This window comes from Bubalus bubalis, chromosome 11 (genome assembly GCF_019923935.1).
Source record: "Bubalus bubalis isolate 160015118507 breed Murrah chromosome 11, NDDB_SH_1, whole genome shotgun sequence".
NCBI lineage: Eukaryota > Metazoa > Chordata > Mammalia > Artiodactyla > Bovidae > Bubalus > Bubalus bubalis.
Window position 1 is genome coordinate 18,034,898 of NC_059167.1, and position 19,626 is coordinate 18,054,523.

Consider the following 19,626-nt stretch of genomic DNA (forward strand, 5'->3'; position numbering starts at 1 on the left):
CTTTGGAAAAGCTTCTGGAAAGGGCTGGAAGGACCACTACTCCAGAGAAAGTGTCTCCCTTCAGGCACAGCAGAAAAGCTACTAATGGCCTGCCCTACCCTGGCAGAGCCTTCCATAAATTGAGCTGGGGTGGTGGAGGAGATAGGAGTAGTTCCCGGCTGAAACACTTCAGATTCCACTGTTCTTACTTGAAACTTCAGCAGTTTACCTCAACTGTAAATGTTTCTCAGATTGTTATATGCCCTTGGTCACTTTCCAGAGCACAAGCTGGTTGTTTATGTTAATTTTGTCCCACTTTATAGTTTGGTTTTGTGGGGAGTGGATTTGCCAATCTCATATTTCTCCATAACCAGAAGAATATTATTTATTTTTATTTGGTTGTGAAGGATCTTCATTGTTGTGTGTGGGCTCTTTAGTTGTGGTACGTGGGACCTAGTGTCCAAAGGAGGGATCACACGTGTGCCGCCTGCATTGGGAGCTTGGAGTCTTAACCACTGGACCACCAGGTAAGTCCCTGGAAGTCTATTTAGTTTTATTTTTTAGTTCCAAATAATTTTAAAGAAGGTCTTAAGGTTTTTGTGTGCATCAAAAGAGGCATGGAGGGGAGCAAATATAAAATCTATAACCTCAGAAACATAATGTTGAACAGAAAAAGCAGGGAAAGGAAGGAAAGAAACAACAGTATGATTCCGTTTAAAGTTTTAAAACATGCAAAAAATACTGTGGGTTGTTTATGGGTACAATTTCTTTTGCAAAAGCATAGAAACATGCAAGGGAATGGTAAACTCCCAATCCACATTGAGAATGATTACTTCTGGAGGGAGAGAAATACCATCCAGAAAAGGGAAAAATATAATTGTATTTCTCAAACTGAGTAAAGAATATCTGGATGTTTCTTTTTTTCATTCTTATTTTTTCTTTTTGACTGCACTGTGGGGCTTTTTCAGTCTAAGTTCCCAACCTGGGCCCTCTGCAGTGAGAACATGGAGACCTAACCACTGCCAGGGAATTCCCTGGATGTTTCTTATATTATCCTGTAAACTTGCTGTATTTGTAATATATTTTATTATAACAAAAAAGTTAAATACCAGATATATTATTTTAAGGAGGACATGAGAATTATATTTAAAAAAATCATATTGGCTTTTGGGGCACATAAGCATCTATATAGAACTGGGATTTTTATTCCACTCAGTTATTTTATTCATATAGCCCAGAGATTTTAGCTTTGTGGTTAATCTTTAAAAAAAAAAAAACAAAAAAAACAGAACACTTCACACAGTGAAGCCTTATGTTGGAGGATAAGTTGCAGGGTTTATTAGCTTCAAGAAAAATTGTGAAAGACTTGGAACTTGGTGTGAAAGGTTACTAGGTACCCAGTCATTCAGAATATCTCCACTTTTCATTGTCTTTGAGCTAATTTCCAACTCTGTGAGCTGTGAAAAAAAAAACTGGTAACAGTGTAAATGATTCTTGTCCATAGAAATATAAATGCAAGTTGTTCCTTGAGTGCAATTGAACTTTCTCCCCCACACCTAAAAAACCAGTGTTGTGTCTGTTAAGCAAATTAATTTAAGTGTTGCTGAAATATGTATGTGTCTACCCTCTGGATTATCTTTTAAATCAGTCATAATATCTTACTATTTTCTTCATTAATTAATGAGTTAAATAAATCTTACAGGCTCTCCTGGTGGTTCAGTTGGTAAAGAATCTGCCTGTAATGCAGGAGACCCAGGTTCAATATCCGGGTCAGGATGATCCCCTGGAGAAACAAATGGCAACCCACTCCAGTATCCTTGCTTGGAGAATTCCATGAACAGAGGAGCCTGATGGGTTACAGTCCATGGGGCGGCAAAGAGTCAAATACAACTGAGCAACTTTCTTCCACTTTCACTTAGATAAATCTTGGACATATGCTAATTTTACATTTATATGAGTCATGATTTTACTTTTTAAAAAATAGTTATCTTTTAACAGGAGGGAAGAGGACTCTCATTTCTGTCAAACCACACATGTTACAGAACACATGAGGCAACTGCTCCTTGGCTAAGATGCTGGCCTGTTGTTATCATTTCCCTCCTGCTCTCTTCTTTTTGCTCCTCCATGTTAGATGCTTTTTCAAAAATCTATTTTTGAACTTTGATTCTTTGCTCTCTTTGATGTTGTTAAGAAGTCGCTAAGTCGTGTCCGACTCTTTGTGACCCCATGGACTGCAGCATGCCAGACTTCCCTGTCCTTCACCATCACCCTGAGTTTTTGCAAACTCATGTCCATTGAGTCAGTGATGCCATCCAACCATCTCATCCTCTGTTGCCCCCTTTTCCTCTTGCCCTCAAAGTAGAAATATAAAAACATCTTTTATTAAGCAGGTAATAAAATATTTTTTTTCTGTGAGTAAGACCATATCTACACCCACTGTAAGATATAAAAAATTTAAGTAGTTGAGGGGTTTCAATTAGATTAATTTCCAGCTTCCTCCTCTCCAACCTCCCTCCTCCTAAGCTCCACATTCGCCTTCCTCATTGTAACACACTATACGCTCTTTTTTTTAAATGCATGATTCAATGTATGTGCAAAATACAAGAAAACATAACTATAATCTATGCTGATAGAAGATGGAAGAGGAGTTCATTCACAACCAGGGAATCTCGTTTCCTTGAAATATTCAAGGTTCTATGTCTTTATCTTGTAGTCTTTGTTCAGATTATATTTATATTAATTCAAACTAATTAAATAATTGTAGTTAATTAAACTATTTAATTTGTATCAAATCAATTTAAATTAATTAGCTTAAAATTGATCATGTGATATATAATTTTTGTTTCAGTCATAATTAATAACCAAAGTTTATTTTTGGATAAGTCAGAGATAACCTCAGGATGGGTGTTTAGCAGACATTTTTATAATTATTATTGCAAAGAAATGGAAGAAAACATTCTTGAAATTCTCATAAGGTAGTATTACCAACAGAATTTTTTGGAATTATTTTTATCTTGCAAAGTAGTTACTTTTTACATACATTTGTTATAAATATAAAATTCAACTTGTCTATAGTTAATATTTTCTGAGCTTTCAAATAAGCACGTCATCATAATTTGAATTTAATTAAATTTAATTAAATACTATTGAGTGCTCAAGTGTTATTTAATAACTGCAGCACACTTGATTCCCTGTGAGTTTTCTGCACTTTTCTGCTCTTGCTTTTTTTTTTGGTAGTGTATATATATATTATTTATATATAATATTTACTTATTTTTAATTGAGTGATGATTGGTTTACAATATTGGTTTGATTTCTGTCATACATCAACATGAATTAACCATAGGTGTATATATATCCCCTCCCTTTTGAATCTCTCTCCCACCTGCCACCCATTCCTACCCCTCTAGGTTATTGCAGAGCCCCAGTTTGAGTTCCCTGAGTCATAGAGCAAATTCCATTGGCTCTCTATTTACATATGTTTGTATATGCATCCATGCTACTCTCCATTTATCTCATCCTCTCCCTCTTCTCTTGCCCATAAGTCTGTTCTCTATGTCTGCATCTCCATTGCTGTTCTGTGAACAGATTCATCAGTACCATCCTTCTAGTTTCCATATATATGCACTAATAATACAATATTTGTTTCTCTCTTTATACCCCAAAGGAATCGAAACTGAAAAAGACACATGCACCCCATGTTCATTGCAGCACCGTTTACAATGGCCAAGACATGGAGGCAACCTAGACGTCCATCGACCCGTGAATGGATAAAGAAACTGTGGTACATATATACAATGGAATACTACTCAGCCATAAAAAAGAACACATTTGAGTCAATTCTAATGATGTGGATGAACCTAGAGCCTATTATAAAGAGTGAAGTAAGTCAGAAAGAAACACACTATACACTCTTGTCAAATTAATAAGCAAGTGCATAGATGCCCATTGTGTGCTTAACACCAGAGTAGGTGCTAAGTGGAATATCATATGTGAGAGTTCCTGACCCAGGAAGTTTATAATGCAGTTGGGGAAATGGGCAAGTAACAGTATATGTAGTATGTGATAAGTACCAAAGGGAGTGAGATTGCTGTTAAATGCTTCATTCATTCATTCATGCATTGAGCAAATAATTCTTTATTGTCCATTACATGTGGGTGTTGTGGTACACATGGTGAAAAAGATCAGCACAAACTTCTGCTTCACCAAGCTTAGTCTAGAAGGGACTAGGACCAGTAATCAGCAGACACAATACTGTGTTATTTGGTTACATACATAGGGGAAGTACAGGATGTTATGGGGCTTCCCAAGTGGCTCAGTGGCAAAGAATCTGCCTGCTGTGACAGGAGACATGGGTTCAATCCCTGGGTCGGGAAGGTCCCCTGGAGGAGGAAATGGCAATCCACTCCAGTATTCTTACCTGGAAAATTCAGTGGACAGAGGAACCTGTCAGGTTGCAATCTATTGGTCGCAGACTCAGACATGACTGAGCACACACATGTGCATGCTTCTCTCTGGGACTTCTTATTCATCTCTGGATCAGTCACAGGGACCCTTGTCTTAATCTTCTAATCTGTGAAGTGACTGCCTTTATATTTACCGCCAGAGATATTGAGAACCTTAATTAACATTTAGGACAGAATTTGTAATCCTCACAACATGAGACCCATAACTAAAAGACCATATCATTATCATGGCCCACTTCATTTTATCTGGACATTTTCTTCACTGGATTGGTTTCACATTTCAGTGTGAATTAGTATGCAGTGCTTTTGTTAAATTGAGTATTGAATTTCATTCCCCAAAGAGTTTTCTCCTTCAGTAATGGAAAAATGAAGCATACATTATTGCAGTAATAACATCCTCACTGCGATCTTGTCATTTCACAAGAATCTTAAAACCAGAGTTTGGCTGAATTATTGCTTAGAGGAGAGACCTTCAGAGAAGAGGCATGTGCCACAGGAACATCTTTAAATGCTATTGTTTTGTGTTTTTACCTTTTTCTCTTCTTTTCCACATTTGATTTGTGGGAAGCAGGAGAAGAGTAAGCCTGGCATCCTTTAGTCTCAAATACTTCTTTTTTTGAAATTTATTTTATTGAAGTATAGTTGATTTACAATGTCGTATTAATCTCTATTGTACAGCAAAATGATTCGTATGTATATATATGAATATATATTTATATATATATTCACTATGGTTTATCACAGGATATTCAATATAGGTCCCTGTGCCATACAGTAGGACCTTATTTTTTAATCCATTCTATGTATAATGGTTTGTATTTGCTAATCCCTAACTCCCAATCTATTGCTCCCTTACTTCCCCGCTTAGCAACCGCAAGTCTATTCTCTTTATCTGTAAGTCTGTTTCTGTTTTATAGATAAATTCATTTGTCAAACACTTCTTTTATTTTTACTTTCAGCTGCATGGTGCAGCATGCAGGATCTTTGTTTCCCAACCAGGGATGGAATCTGTGCCCCTCTGTAGTGAAAGCTCAGAGTCTTAACCACTGGACTGCAAGGGAAGTCCCTCAAACACTTCTTTTAAATAGTTCTTGTTTCTCCCCGAGAAACAAGCCTCCACCAATCCTGTGAGGCTGTGCGCGTGAACCCTCCTACATTCTGGAGAGGACTGCCCAGCAACTCCTCCTTGCAGCTGGGAAAATAGTGGGCAAGAGCTAGTGATCTCAGAGCTGCTGATTCACACCTCAGCATGTGTTCTTATCGGAACCGGACTCACTGGTGAGGCAGTCAACACTTGCTTCAGTGTTTATCATGGCAAGAGACAATAAAAAGATGTAGAGTTATAAAGATTATGTGTTGTGTGCTAAGTTGCTTCAGTCATATCCAACTCTTTGTAACTCTATGGACTGTAGCCTGCCAGGCTCCTCTGTCCGTGGGATTCTCCAGGCAAGAATACTGGAGTGGGTTGCCATGCCCTCATCCAGGGGATCTTCCTAACCCAGGGGTCAAACCCATGTCTCTTACGTCTCCTGAATTGGCAGGTGGGTTCTTTACCACAAGTGCCATGTGGGATGCCAATAAAGATTATATAGAAGTACAAATAGCTAAAGACTAAATTTTAAGTACCATTTAGGTGTCTTTATGCTCTGAATGGTGCCATCATTATTCACAAGGAGAAAAGTACCTGGACCTGGGACATACTCACTGGTGTGCTGAGCAGCACATGTATCACGCAAGCAGCAAACTCAGGTTTGTAATCAGTTATCCCTTCACGACTACAGTCACTCTCCATTTTTTTTCTGATATCACTAATAAAAATATTGTTATAAACGTACCTCTTTTAGTTGATTTCATCAACCTGAACACAAAATCATTAAACTAGCATTACAGTGGGCTTCTCTGGTGGCTTAGCTGGTAAAGAATCCGCCTGCAATGCGGGAGACCTGGGTTTGATCCCTGGGTTGGGAAGATACCCTGGAGAAGGGAAAGGCTACCCACTCCAGTATTCTTGCCTGGAGAATTCCATGGACTGTACAGTCCTTGGGTGCGCAAAGAGTTGGACACGACTGAGCGACTTTGTCACTCGCAGTAGTATCTTCTGACAGCACAAAGCCTCTGAGTACACAGACGGGATGTGGGTGAGGTGGAGAGTGTACCTAGGGAAGAGCAAGGGGAAGAGGTATGTGCAATAAAATCAGGAATAAAAATAAACTGAAAAGGGTGTCTCGTGTAAGTAGTCTAAAACACAATGTGCAGCCAAATCCTTGGCAACGGGATGAAATTACTCTCAGAACATTCAATTAAGCCACTATTTTCAGAAACTAGTTGGAAAAAGATGGCTAAGCAGCAAACTGCTGAACATCACCCTGAGAAACAGCTAAATGACAGCTATGTAGTCAAAGTGGATAGACGAACATATGAATAAAGATGTAAGCATTTTTGTGTGTTGGAAGTTATATTGCTCTGAGTAAATCGTTAAGAATTTGATGGTTTAAGGCTAAGTCAGAAGAAACTCTCATTAAGCAGCTCTTTAGTGACAGGTGTTTAAGTAGGTGATTGTTGTTGTTGTTGAGTCAGTCAGTCGTGTCTGACTCTTTGCGACCCCATGGACTGCAGCATGCCAGGCTTCCCTGTCCTTCACCATCTCCCAGAGCTTGCTCACATTTGTGTCCATTGAGTTGGCGATGCCATCAAACCACCTCATCCTCATGCTCTGTCATCCTTTTGCCTTCAGTCTTTCTCAACATCAGCATCAATAGGTGATAGAAGCACCCAACTCTGTTCTCCATGCTCTGTGGTGCATGCAGTGCTACAGAGATCCCTGTGCACACACAGTCCCCATATACCATGTATGTACATATGTACTTAGTCTGAGAAACAGTCAATGAGGAGTTCATGTCTGAGCCACAGTGAGCTCCCAGTCTTGTTTTTGCTGACTGTATAGAGCTTCTCCACCTTTGGCTGCAAAGAATATAATCAGTCTGATTTCGGTGTTGACCATCTGGTGATGTCCATGTGTAGTCTTCTCTTGTGTTGTTGGAAGAGTGTGTTTGCTATGACCAGTGTGTTCTCTTGGCAAAACTCTATTAGCCTTTGCCCTGCTTCATTCTGTACTCTGAGGCCAAATTTGCCTGTTACTCCAAGTCTTTCTTGACTTCCTACCTTTGCATTCCAGTCCCCTATAATGAAATGGGCATCTTTTTTGGGTGTTATTTCTAGAAGGTCTTATAGGTCTTCACAGAACCGTTCAACTTCAGCTTCTTCAGCGTTACTGTTTGGGGCATAGACTTGGATTACTGTGATATTGAGCGGTTAGTCTTGGAAACGAACACAGATCATCCTGTCATTTTGGGGATTGCATCCAAGTACTGCATTTCGGACTCTTTTGTTGACTATGATGGCTACTCCATTTCTTCTAAGGGATTCTTGCCCACAGTAGTATATGTAATGGTCATCTGAGTTAAATTCACCCATTCCAGCCCATTTTAGTTTGCTGATTGCTAAAATGTCAACATTCACTCTTGCCATCTCCTGTTTGACCACTTCCAATTTGCCTTGATTCATGGACCTAACATTCTAGGTTCCTATGCAATATTGCGCTTTACAGCATTGGACCTTACTTCCATCACCAGTCACATCCACAACTGGGTGTTGTTTTTGCTTTGGCTTTGTCTCTTCATTCTTTCTGGAGTAATTTCTCCACTGATCTCCAGTAGCAATTCCGGCACTTAACGACCTGGGGAGTTCATCTTTCAGTGCCCTATATTTTTGCCTTTTCATACTGTTCGTGGGGTTCTCAAGGCAAGAATACTGAAATAGTCTTCCATTCCCTTCTCCAGTGGACCACGTTTTGTCAGAACTCTCCACCATGAACCCGCCTGTCTTCGATGGCTCTACACAGCATGATTCATAGTTTCACTGAGTTAGACAAGGCTGTGGTCCATGTGATCAGATTGGTTAGTTTTCTGTGATTGTGGTTTTCAGTCTATCTGCCCTCTGATGGAGAAGGATAAGAGGCTTATGGAAGCCTCCTGATGGGAGAGACTGAGGGGGGAACTGGGTCTTGTTCTGATGGGCGGGGCCATGCTCAGTAAATCTTTAATCCAATTTTCTGTTGATGGGCAGGGCTGTGTTCCCTCCCTGTTATTTGAAAGTGACAAATAGATTCAAGGGATTAGATATGATAGACAGAGTGCCTGAAGAACTATGGAGGCAGGCTCATGACATTGTACAGGAGGCAGTGATCAAGACCATCCCCAAGAAAAGAAATGCAAAAAGGCAAAATGATAGTCTGAGGAGGCCTTACAATATCTGTGAAAAGAAGAGAAGTGAAAAGCAAAGGAGAAAAGGAAAGATATAAGCATCTCAATGCAGAGTTCCAAAGAATAGCAAGGAGAGATAAGAAAGCCTTCCTCAGGGATCAGTGCAAAGAAATAGAGGAAAACAACAGAATGGGAAAGACTAGAGATCTCTCCAAGAAAATTAGAGACACCAAGGGAACATTTCATGCAAATGTGGGCATAATAAAGGACAGAAATGGTATGGACCTAACAGAAGAAGAAGATATTAAGAAGAGGTGGCAACAATACAGAGAAGAACTATACAAAAAAGATCTTCACGATCCAGATAATCATGATGGTGTGATCACTCACCTAGAGCCAGACATCCTGGAATGTGAAGTCAAGTGGGCCTTAGAAAGCATCACTACGAACAAAGCTAGTGGAGGTGATGGAATTCCAGTTGAGCTATTTCAAATCCTGAAAGATGATGCTGTGAAAATGCTGTACTCAATATGTTAGCAAATTTTGAAAACTCAGCAGTGGCCACAGGACTGGAAAAGGTCAGTTTTCATTCCAATCCCAAAGAAAGGCAATGCCACAGAATGCTCAAACTACTGCACAATTGTACTCATCTCACACGCTAGCAAAGTAATGCTTAATTCTCCAAGCCAGGCTTCAACCGTGAACTTGAACCATGACTTCCCGATGTTCAAGCTGGATTTAGAAAAGGCAGAAGAACCAGACATCAAATTGCCAACATCCATTGGATCATAGAAAATGCAAGAGAGTTCCAGAAAAACATCTACTTCTGCTTTATTGACTACACCAAAGCCTTTGACCATGTGGATCACCACAAACTGTGGAAAATTCTTAAAGAGATGGAAATACCAGACCACCTGACCTGCCTCTTGAGAAATCTGTATGCAGATCAGGAAACAACAGTTAGAACAGAACATGGAACAACAAAATGGTTCCAAATCAGGAAAGGAGTACATCAAGGCTGTATATTATCACCCTGCTTATTTAACTTATATGCAGAGTACATCATTAGAAATGCTGGGCTGGATGAAGCACAAGCTGAAATCAAGATTGCCAGGAGAAAGATCAATAACCTCAGATATGAAGATGACACCACCCTTATTGCAGAAAGCGAAGAAGAACTAAAGAGCCTCTTGATGAAAGGGAAAGAGGAGAGTGAAAAAGTTGGCTTAAAGCTCAACATTCAGAAAACTAAGATCATGGCATCTGGTCCCATCACTTCATGGGAAATAGATGGGGAAACAGTGGGAACAGTGACAGACTTTATTTTTGAGGGCTCCAAAATCACTGCCGATGGTGACTGCAGCCATGAAATTAAAAGATGCTTGCTCCTTGGAAGAAAAGTTATGACCAACCTAGACAGCATATTAAAAAGCAGAGACATTACTTTGCCAACAAAGGTCCATCTAGTCAAAGCTATGGTTTTTCCAGTAGTCATGTATGGATGTGAGAGTTGGACTATAAAGAAAGCTGAGTGCCAAATAATTGATGCTTTTGAACTATGGTTTTGGAGAAGACTCTCGAGAGTCCCTTGGACTGCAAGGAGGTCCAACCAGTCCATCCTAAAGAAAATCAGTCCTGAATATTCATTTGAAGGGCTGATGCTAGGGCTGAAACTCCAATATTTTGACCACCTGATGCAAAGAACTGAGTCATTGGAAAAGACCCTGATGATGGGAAAGATTGAAGGCAGGAGGAAAGGGGATGACAGAGGATGGGATGGTTGGATGGCATCACCGACTCAATGGATATGAGTTTGAGTAAACTCCAGGAGTTGGTGATAGACAGGGAGGCCTGGCATGCTGCAGTCCATGGGGTCACAAAGAGTCGGACACGACTGAGCAGCTGAACTGAACGTATGTACCTACAGTGCATCATCTCTTACTGTAAACAACAGCATGAGGCCCAGCTCACTGCACATCAGCGTCATTAGAACACTTGAAACTTGCTGCTTTTTTCCTGGAGGCCTCCAGCTGCTGTTACCACTTTAATGTCCTCATCTAGACACAGAAGAATAGCTACCCTATAGCTCAGTGCATGGGAATTCGCCTGCCAATACAGGGGACATGGGTTGGACCCCTGGTCAAGAAAGATTCTACGTGCCCAGGAGCAACTAAGCCCCTGCGCACAGTCACTGAGCCTACCCTCCAGAGTCTGCGAGCTGCAAGTGCTGAGCCAGCATGCTGCAACCACTGAAGCCCACGTGCCTAGAGCCTGTACTCTGCAACAAGAGAGGCCATTGCGATGAGAAACCTGCAAAGAGTAGCCCCTGCTCACTGCAACTAGAGAAAGCCTGTGTGCACCACCGGAGACCCAGCACAGCCAAAAATAGATAATAAATTTAAAAAGGAAAAAGAGCCACCACAGCCCCAGGTCCCTGGATAGTATTTTAAAGTTTAATTTTTTTTTTTCCTGGCTAGTCTCTTTCCCATTAAACAGGGAGCTTTAATGGTTTATTGCCTCGGTGAAGGTGTATAAGAGAGCAGAAGGCAGTCTTGCTTCACAGTGGAACGTCTTTAGTAAGAAAGTTCAAGGGAATTGATTGCCTTTAGTCTTGGCTTCCTGGCAGGGCCTCAGGAAGGAGGCAAAGCCCCAGAGAGGAAAGGCACTGGGACCCTTAGCATTGCACACAGGTCCCGTGGTCCCAACTGGGGCAGGGGAACAAAGGTGTCACCAGATCTGAGGGGTTCCTGGGAATGGTACGGCATCTGCTTCGGTGTGAACCTTCAGTCACTGACCAGAACTGGGGAGATCGTGGCGCCCTCACCTTACGTGGGACGCGGGAACTCTGAGAGCCAGCAGTGCTAGCCGTTTTATACAAGGCTCGTGAGCATCCATGGATTCTGGTACCTGCAGGGGCTTCTGGAGCCAATCCCCCAGGGATACCGAGGGACCACTGTATTTGGCCTGTCTGTCAAAACGGCGTTCAGAGGCAGAAACTCCATTGATTTGGAAAACAAAGAAAATGCTGGACTGGGAGTTGGACTTTGCGGACTGAGAACATGTATTCTCTGTACAGTCATTGGGAGAATTGTACAGGGTTTTGTACCCCATAGATATAGCTCAGCTGGAGCTATGTTTTCCAGAATTTCCTCTCTTTGTATTGTACACATTAGGCGTGGCCACGAGAAAAATCGCGAGAGATTTGGAAAGCAGACGCAAAGCAGTGGCCAAGATGCTCTGGAGGTCAGTCTGGGGTCTGGGTGCTGCTGGGCTCACGCTCCCCATTGCCGACCTCCTTGGCTCATCAGGGGCTGCAACTGGGCCCACACCTCCTCCAGCGCCTGCTGCTCCTTCCCAGGGTGCTTCCTGAATAAAGGACTTGCACTCAAATCCTCATCTCAGGGGTGGCTTTTGAGAAAAACCAACCTAAAACAGCCCTCATTGGAGGGAACGATGTACTGAATCGGACAAGGTTCAAGGTAAACTTCTGTCCTAAGGTCTTAGAAATCATCTCCATGCATATGGGGAGATGCCTACAAGGTCTAATCATCGCTGCACCGTGAGTGACACCAGGGGAGCTGCAGGTCTCGGAGCTGGAGCTGGCCTCTGGCTCTGCCTGTGCAGAAGTCCAGGGGGGTCCATGGGTCCCAGGTCTCCAAGAATTTTACATCCCATCCAGCATTCCAGTAGAATGTGTGTTGTTAGTGTAGAGGACCTACTGGTACAGATAAAGAGAGGCACCTGAGTATGACCCATCTGAGTCATCTGAGTCCCCATTTCCTTCCTAAAGACCTGGTGGCTCAGATGGTAAAGAATCTGCCTGCAGTGCGGGAGACCCAGGTTCTATCCCAGGGTCAGGAAGATCCCCTGGAGAAGGGAATGGCAACCCACTCCAGTATTCTTGCCTGGAGGATTCCATGGATAAAGGAGCCTGGTCAGCTACAGTCTGGACATGACTGAGCAACTAACACACACACTCTTCCTTCCTTAAGACCTACCTTAGCACCATATCCTGGTCCAAAGAAACACAAGGGACTTCCCTGGCGGCCCAGTGGTTAAGACACTAGGCTTCCACTGCATGGGGCGCAGGTTTGATCCCTGGTGGGGGAACTAAGGTCCTGCATGTTGCACAGTGCAGCCAAAAAAAAAAAGTTATTAAAAAAAGAGAACAGAAGAAGAAACACAAATCTGACTCCAGACAGCCCTGAAAGCAACAAAGTCTTTACTAAATATCTCTGCGATCAGCAAAGCCTTTACTAAACCTCCTCAGAGAGGTCAGTTGAGGCAGAAGTAACATTATCCATATTACCTGAAAGACAGCAACTTCTCCCGCCCCAGGGAAGATCTCCAGGGCTCCAGCCTGTGGTGGGCTGTCTCCTACTGTCTCCCTGCCACCTAGTTTGCACTGGCCGGTGGGGTTTCCAAATCACATAAACCAAGACTTGTCCTCAAGAGGTTGAGTAAGAGAATGGATAATGTTGTAGGGAAGTAAGGATGGGAGGAGGGGTTGCTGATGAATTATACTTCAAAAGTTTTTGTCCCTGTCACATGTGAAAATTAATGCTTTAAACTGACCATAAATTCAGGATTCACCACACCCTCCTCACCAGAAAGTCAGGCCTCCTGTCAGGCACAATTAACATAGACTTATGGCTGATTCACGTTGCTGTATGACAGAAACCAACACAACACTGTAAAACAATTATCCTCCCATTAAAAATTTTTTTAAAATAAAAATGACCAAAAAAATAGCACATCTACCTCTGAAGCTCCTCTCACTTCCTCTGGAAGCCAGTTCCAAATTGAAATAGGTACCACAGGGAGGATTGCTAATGACCTCCTAGCCCATCAGTAACATTCTTTAAGTCGGCTTCACCGGCTGATGCAGGCAGCATGACCCATTGCCCCCTGGCAACATGTGAGTGTCTCTGTTCGCCATGGCACAGTCGTGCTCACAGTTCTCAGGTAGCATTTACTACTGTCCAGACAGTAAAATCCCCGCAAGTACAACAGGGCTTCTGAAATTGGCCGACCTCTAAGTCCTTTCCTGTTTTATTCTCTTTGGCACTGATGTATGAAGTAAAGGCTTATGCAGTTGAGACAGTGCCAAAATTTCATTTTCTCTGTTTTTGGAGAGGAAGCAGGAGAAAAGAAAACACAAGAGAGGGCTCACATTGTTTTTCTCACAGGGGCTCCCTTGCTTCCTGGGCAGCTTGCCTCTGGAGGGAACAGCAAGGCCACTGCTTGTGGGAACAGAAACTCTTAAGTTGCATCAGAAATGGCAGCCACTGCCCATGAAGGCTGAGCAAACTCCCTAAGGTACCCAAGCAGTAGGCAGAGGAATTCAGAGGCAGCAAATGCTTGTGCCTCTGTTCCCTCCCACCTAGAAAAATGCAGGCAACGAGTTGTCAAGTGGGAAAAGATATTTTCAGCTAGCAAAGCCCTGATATCCAAAATATACATACTCCAGTCAGTCAGTAAGAAAAAGACAAATAACCCAATAGAAAAAATGGGCAAAAGACTTGAATAGGCATTTCATAAAATTAAAAAATATATGAAAAAGATGCTCAAGTGCATTAATTACTAGAATAAAGCAACTTCAGACAATAATGAGATACCTTTACACATCTTACAAAAGAAGCAAGAATTAAAACATCTGATAAAATCAAATGATACTGAGGACGCAAAACAATGGGAACTCTTGGCTGGTGAGAGAATAAATCTGTTTAATTCGGAAAAGCCCTTTGACAATATCTAGTACAACTGAATATGCATAGATGCTGAGTACAGAGCCTTCCGCCATCTGTCCCAAACCTGACCACTTCTCTTCCAGGTTTCTGAGGACCTGTCAGACCTAGTTTAGCTATGTGAAGAAATGAGGTCTGGTTTGCGGGACTGATTTTCCTTCCCTCCCACCCTCCTTTCTTTCCTCCCATCCTTCCCTTCTTTCAGTTTTTCAAAAGAGAGAGATAAAACATACATGTATAAAATGCATAGAACATACTTGAACAGTTTCACAAACACTTGTCCATTGGTATCTGTAGGGCATTGGTTTCAGGACTCAGCATGGATACCAGAATCTCAGATGCAAAGTTCCCTGATGTAAGGTGGTGTAGTATAGTCAGCCCTCCGGATTGTGGTTCAACATCCATGGATAATGAGGGACCAACTATAATTTCAAAGCAACTCTATGTAAGCAACACCTAGATCAAGAAATAGTAACTATTAGCCTCCAAGAAACCTGTGTATGTCCCCTGAGTAGTCACAACTCCCTCTCTCCCCATTAGAATTGACTGCTATTATCCTGACATTCTTGAGAGCAACTTCTCTCTTATTATTTGTAATGTTACCACCTATCTTTGAACTTTACATGTATGGATTCCTGCTGAATACATTCTTCTGTGTCAACATTCTTTCCCTCAACATTACGTTTATGAAAGTGAAGCAAGTCACTGGCCACGTAGCTATAGGCTGCTCCGTTTCATTGCTGTATTGTATTCCCTCCTATGAATACAATACAGTGCATTGTTCCATTCTGTTCTTGCTGGATAGTGTTGTTTCCAGTTTGAGGCTACCAGGAGCAAAGCTGCCAAGAACATTCTTGCATGTAAATCCTGGTGCACAGGTGCAAGAGCTTTTCTAGGGTGATGACCTAGTGTGGCTTCCCTTTAATCCAGCCTTAGTGCATTCATGCTTTTTGCCTGTCTCCTCTTTCAAAACTAGCCCTCAGAAAAGGTCATAAATTCACTCATGCTAAGGTAGGAATGGCTGAGAAGTATTACTGTCTATCCTCTCCCATAGAACTGTGAGCTGACAGCAGATGAATAAATTTCTACTTGTAGAATTTCAGGTATCTGGAGGCCAAGGGAGAAATTCATTAGGGTTGGCCCTAGGAAGAAAGTATCACATAATGATAATGCTGTGAAGCGAAAAAAAAAAAAAAAAAAAAAAAACCCTCAAATCGCCAAGGTGTTATATTGATTTTTTTTTTTAATCTCACTTCATACTTTCAGTAATCTTGTGAGAGGAAAAAAGAACCATAAAGACTGTTCTGTTTGAAAAGTCAAAAACCAGGCACAAGAAGTGAAGTCCCTTCTCCAAGGGTCAGTTGGCAGATAATGGTTGAGCTGACTGCAGTGGTCAAAAAGAAATCCTCAAGGCCAAATGCCCACGTTTGAGGCCCAGCTCCATCAGCTAAGTGAGTCATCTACTCCAAGCTGGTTTCCTTGACTGTGAAATCAACATGATAATAGTACTTACTTTATGGAGTTGTTGCAAAGCTAAAATAAGGAAACGACTAAATTCCATTTCACAAGGTGTTTGCCACTTAGTAAAGTGCTCAAACAGTATTAGATATTGTTCTGCATATTTTTATTATTTGAAGCTGAGCAGGGGTTCTTTCTGTGACACCAAGTAAGCAAATGATCTGATGCTATTGGGAATCCTGGCAAGCTTACAGTGTAAAGGGGAGAGAAGAGGAAAAAAAAGAAAAAGTGAAGCTGGAATGAGACCTGAAATGGGCACATCTGCTAGGTGGGAGGAAAGTGCTGAATTTTCAGGGTGGGGGCTGCTGAAGGCCAGCCAGTGGTGTGAGCGGAAGGCCTGAGGCCAGGGAGGCAGGGGGATGCTATAATAGGTCCAGCCCAGGGAGAGGTTTGAGCGGGTCTTGCTTAGGCCAGGACAGAGAGGTCAGATATAGTCAATACATGAATAGCAACTGCAGGGAAAGAAGTGGGGCAGAGAGCAGTTAACAGATAAGGACATGCACACCCACAGGGCGGCTGAAAGTCAGTGCTCCTGTGGGAGCTGATGGCCACCCATCTCAAGTACCAGTGAGTCACTCAGCTTTTCTCTTAGCTTAGAAGTTTGTTCATTCCACTCGCAGGCAAAGCCACGGCGGGAAAGTGTGTGTGTGTGTGTGCGTATGTGTGTGTGTGTGTGTCTGCCTATCTGTCTGTCCCAAGGGGCAACTCGCAGCCAATGAAGAATGAAGGTTGACAGATAAATGTCCCAACCTCCCATTCTTCAGAGGGACAATTCTGGGTGGTTTTTACCTGGTTCTTCAAAGATTCTCTAGGGAGATTGTGCCAACTGTTCACAGTGATAACCAGCTCAGTAATGCATCTTTCATTGGCTTTCCCTTTTTCCTTGTATCACTCTCCCCTGTTCCTCATTGTCTTCCTAAGATACTCTCTCAAACTATTGTCACCAAAGTCTTTGTCTCAGTTCTGCTTTAGGAGGGACCCAAACAAAGTCATAAGGGGCTTCCCAGGTGGTGCAATGGGAAAGAATCTGCTTACCAAGGCAGGAGACACAAAAGACATGGGTTGGATCCTTGAGTCAGGAAGAGCCCCTGGTGTAGGAAGTGGCAACCTGCTCCAGGTCTTGCCTAAAAAATTCCATGAACAAAAGAGCCTCGTGGCCTATACCATCTGTGGAGTCACAGAGTCACACAGCTGAGCAACTGAGCACAGGCAAATTCACATTATTATCACCTAACCAAATCAAACAAATGCCTCCCCAACCCAAACCCTGACTTAAACCCTGACAAAGAAACATGACCAAAATGGAAATTAGGAATGCTTTTTGCCAAAAGAAAATTTCAAGAATTAATTGAGTCAAGATCATAGCAAAAGTTAAATGTGTTCAGACAGACTAACCAAATGTGGATGGACATATGAATAGAAGAAAAAAAGAGTATTAGAGGGCTTCCCTGGTGGCTCAGTGGTAAAGAATCCACCTGCCGACGCAAGAGGCATGGATTCAAACCCTGGTCTGGGAGGATCCCACATGCCACGAAGCAGCTAAGCCTGTGTGCCACAACTATTGAGCCTGTGCTCTAGAGCCTGGGAGCCGCAAGTACTGAGCCCACATGCTGCAACTACTAAAGCCGCACACCCTAGAGGCCGTGCTCCACAACGAGAGAAGCCATTGAAATGAAAACCCACGCGCCACAGCTAGAGAGTAGCCCACATTCACCACGACTAGAGAGATGCCCGAGCAGCAACACAGACAGCACAGCCAAAAATAAATACATAAATGAAATTTAAAAATACATTAGACGAAAAAAAAAATACATTAGACGAGAACGTAAGCAATCTGGAAATACACTCTAGAAAGCTTCTCACATAGGACCAACCATACATGAGGTTGTCCCTTGCAGGGCTGTTTGTGCTACTGGGGTTTGAAGGTTCCTGGGGCTCACTACTGGGGGAAAGGATGAGTCAAGCAATTAGGAGCAAAAAATTGCATGTACCACAGCCATGTGGATATGGCACAATATCACTTATATAAATATTCCATATGTATACTACATATCTTACAAGGAAACACACAAATACTGTTATAGCTGTTAAACATATCAAAGCAAATGTCTATAGTGGGAAGGGGGATTGGGAGTGGAAAACAGGGAGAAAAGGGAATCTTTACTAAAATATGTCCCATACAAACCAATGATGACTATGTGGAGTATGAACTGAGGAGGCAAGGAGTATGATTAAGTCAGCACTGCACCTGAGGTTCAAAATGAAAAAAAAAAGAATGGAAAATATAGGAAGACACTGTATAACTTTAGAATAGCTAAGGCCTCTTAAACAAGACATACAAGACCCAAGAAAGTGAAAGTCTCTCAGTCGTGTCCAACTCTTTTCAACTTCATGGACTGTATAGCCTGACAGTCTCCTCTGTCCATGGAATTCTCCAGGCAACAATACTGGAGTGGGTTGCAATGCCCTTCTCCAAGGGATCTTCCTGACACAAGGATTGAACCCAGGTCTGCTTCATTGAAGGCAGATTCTTTACCATTTAAGCTACCTGGGAAGCCCAAAGAGACACAAACCATAAAGGAAAACCTAGACGCATATTTAAAAGCAGAGACATTACTTTGCCAACAAAGGTCCATCTAGTCAAAGCTATGGTTTTTCCAGTAGTCATGTATGGATGTGAGAGTTGGACCATAAAGAAAGCTGAGCACCGAAGAATTGATGCTTTTGAACTGTGGTGTTGGAGAAGACTCTTGAGAGTCCCTTAGACAACAAGGAGATCCAACCAGTCCATCCTAAAGGAAATCAGTCCTGAATATTCATTTGAAGACTGATTCTGAAGCTGAAACTCCAATACTTTGGCCACCTGATGCAAAGAACTGACTCATTTGAAAAGACCCTGATGCTGGGAAAGATTGAAGGTGGGAGGAAAAGGGGACAACAGAAGATGAGATGGTTGGATGGCATCACTGACTCAATGGACGTGAGTTTGAGCAAGCTCTGGGAGTTGGTGATAGATGAGGAGGCCTGGTGTGCTGCAGTCCCTGGGATCGCAAAGAGTCAGACTTGACTGAGCCACTAAACCAAACTGAACTGATAAAGGAAAAATTCTAGATTTGACTATATCCACAAGGAAGCATCTATCAGGATGTCAACACAATATTTCAGCAATAGCTAAAAATTAGAAAGGACCTACAGGTTCATCAGGAGAGGAATGGTTAATTGTGGCCTATTCATACCATAGACCCACTACAGTATTCTTGCCTGGAGAATCCCGTAGACAGGGGAGCCTGGTGGGCTGCCGTCCCTGGGGTCGCACAGAGTCAGACATGACTGAAGCGACTTAACATGCATTGGAGAAGGAAACAGCAACCCACTCCAGTACTCTTGCCTGGAGAATCCCAGGGACAGAGGAGCCTGGTGGGCTGCCATCTATGGGGTCGCACAGAGTCGGACTTAGCAGTCCGACTTAGCAGTCGCTGACGCGACTTAGCAGCAGCAGCAGCATACCATAGAATACTATTTAGGGGTCAAAAAGAGTGAAGCTGGCCTGTATGCACTGACAAAGGATGCAAAATGTGGAGGCCACTGTCAGTCATACAGGTTTCTCTCGACCTGTCCTAACCCTGCCAGGATACATTGACCGCTGAAGAAAGC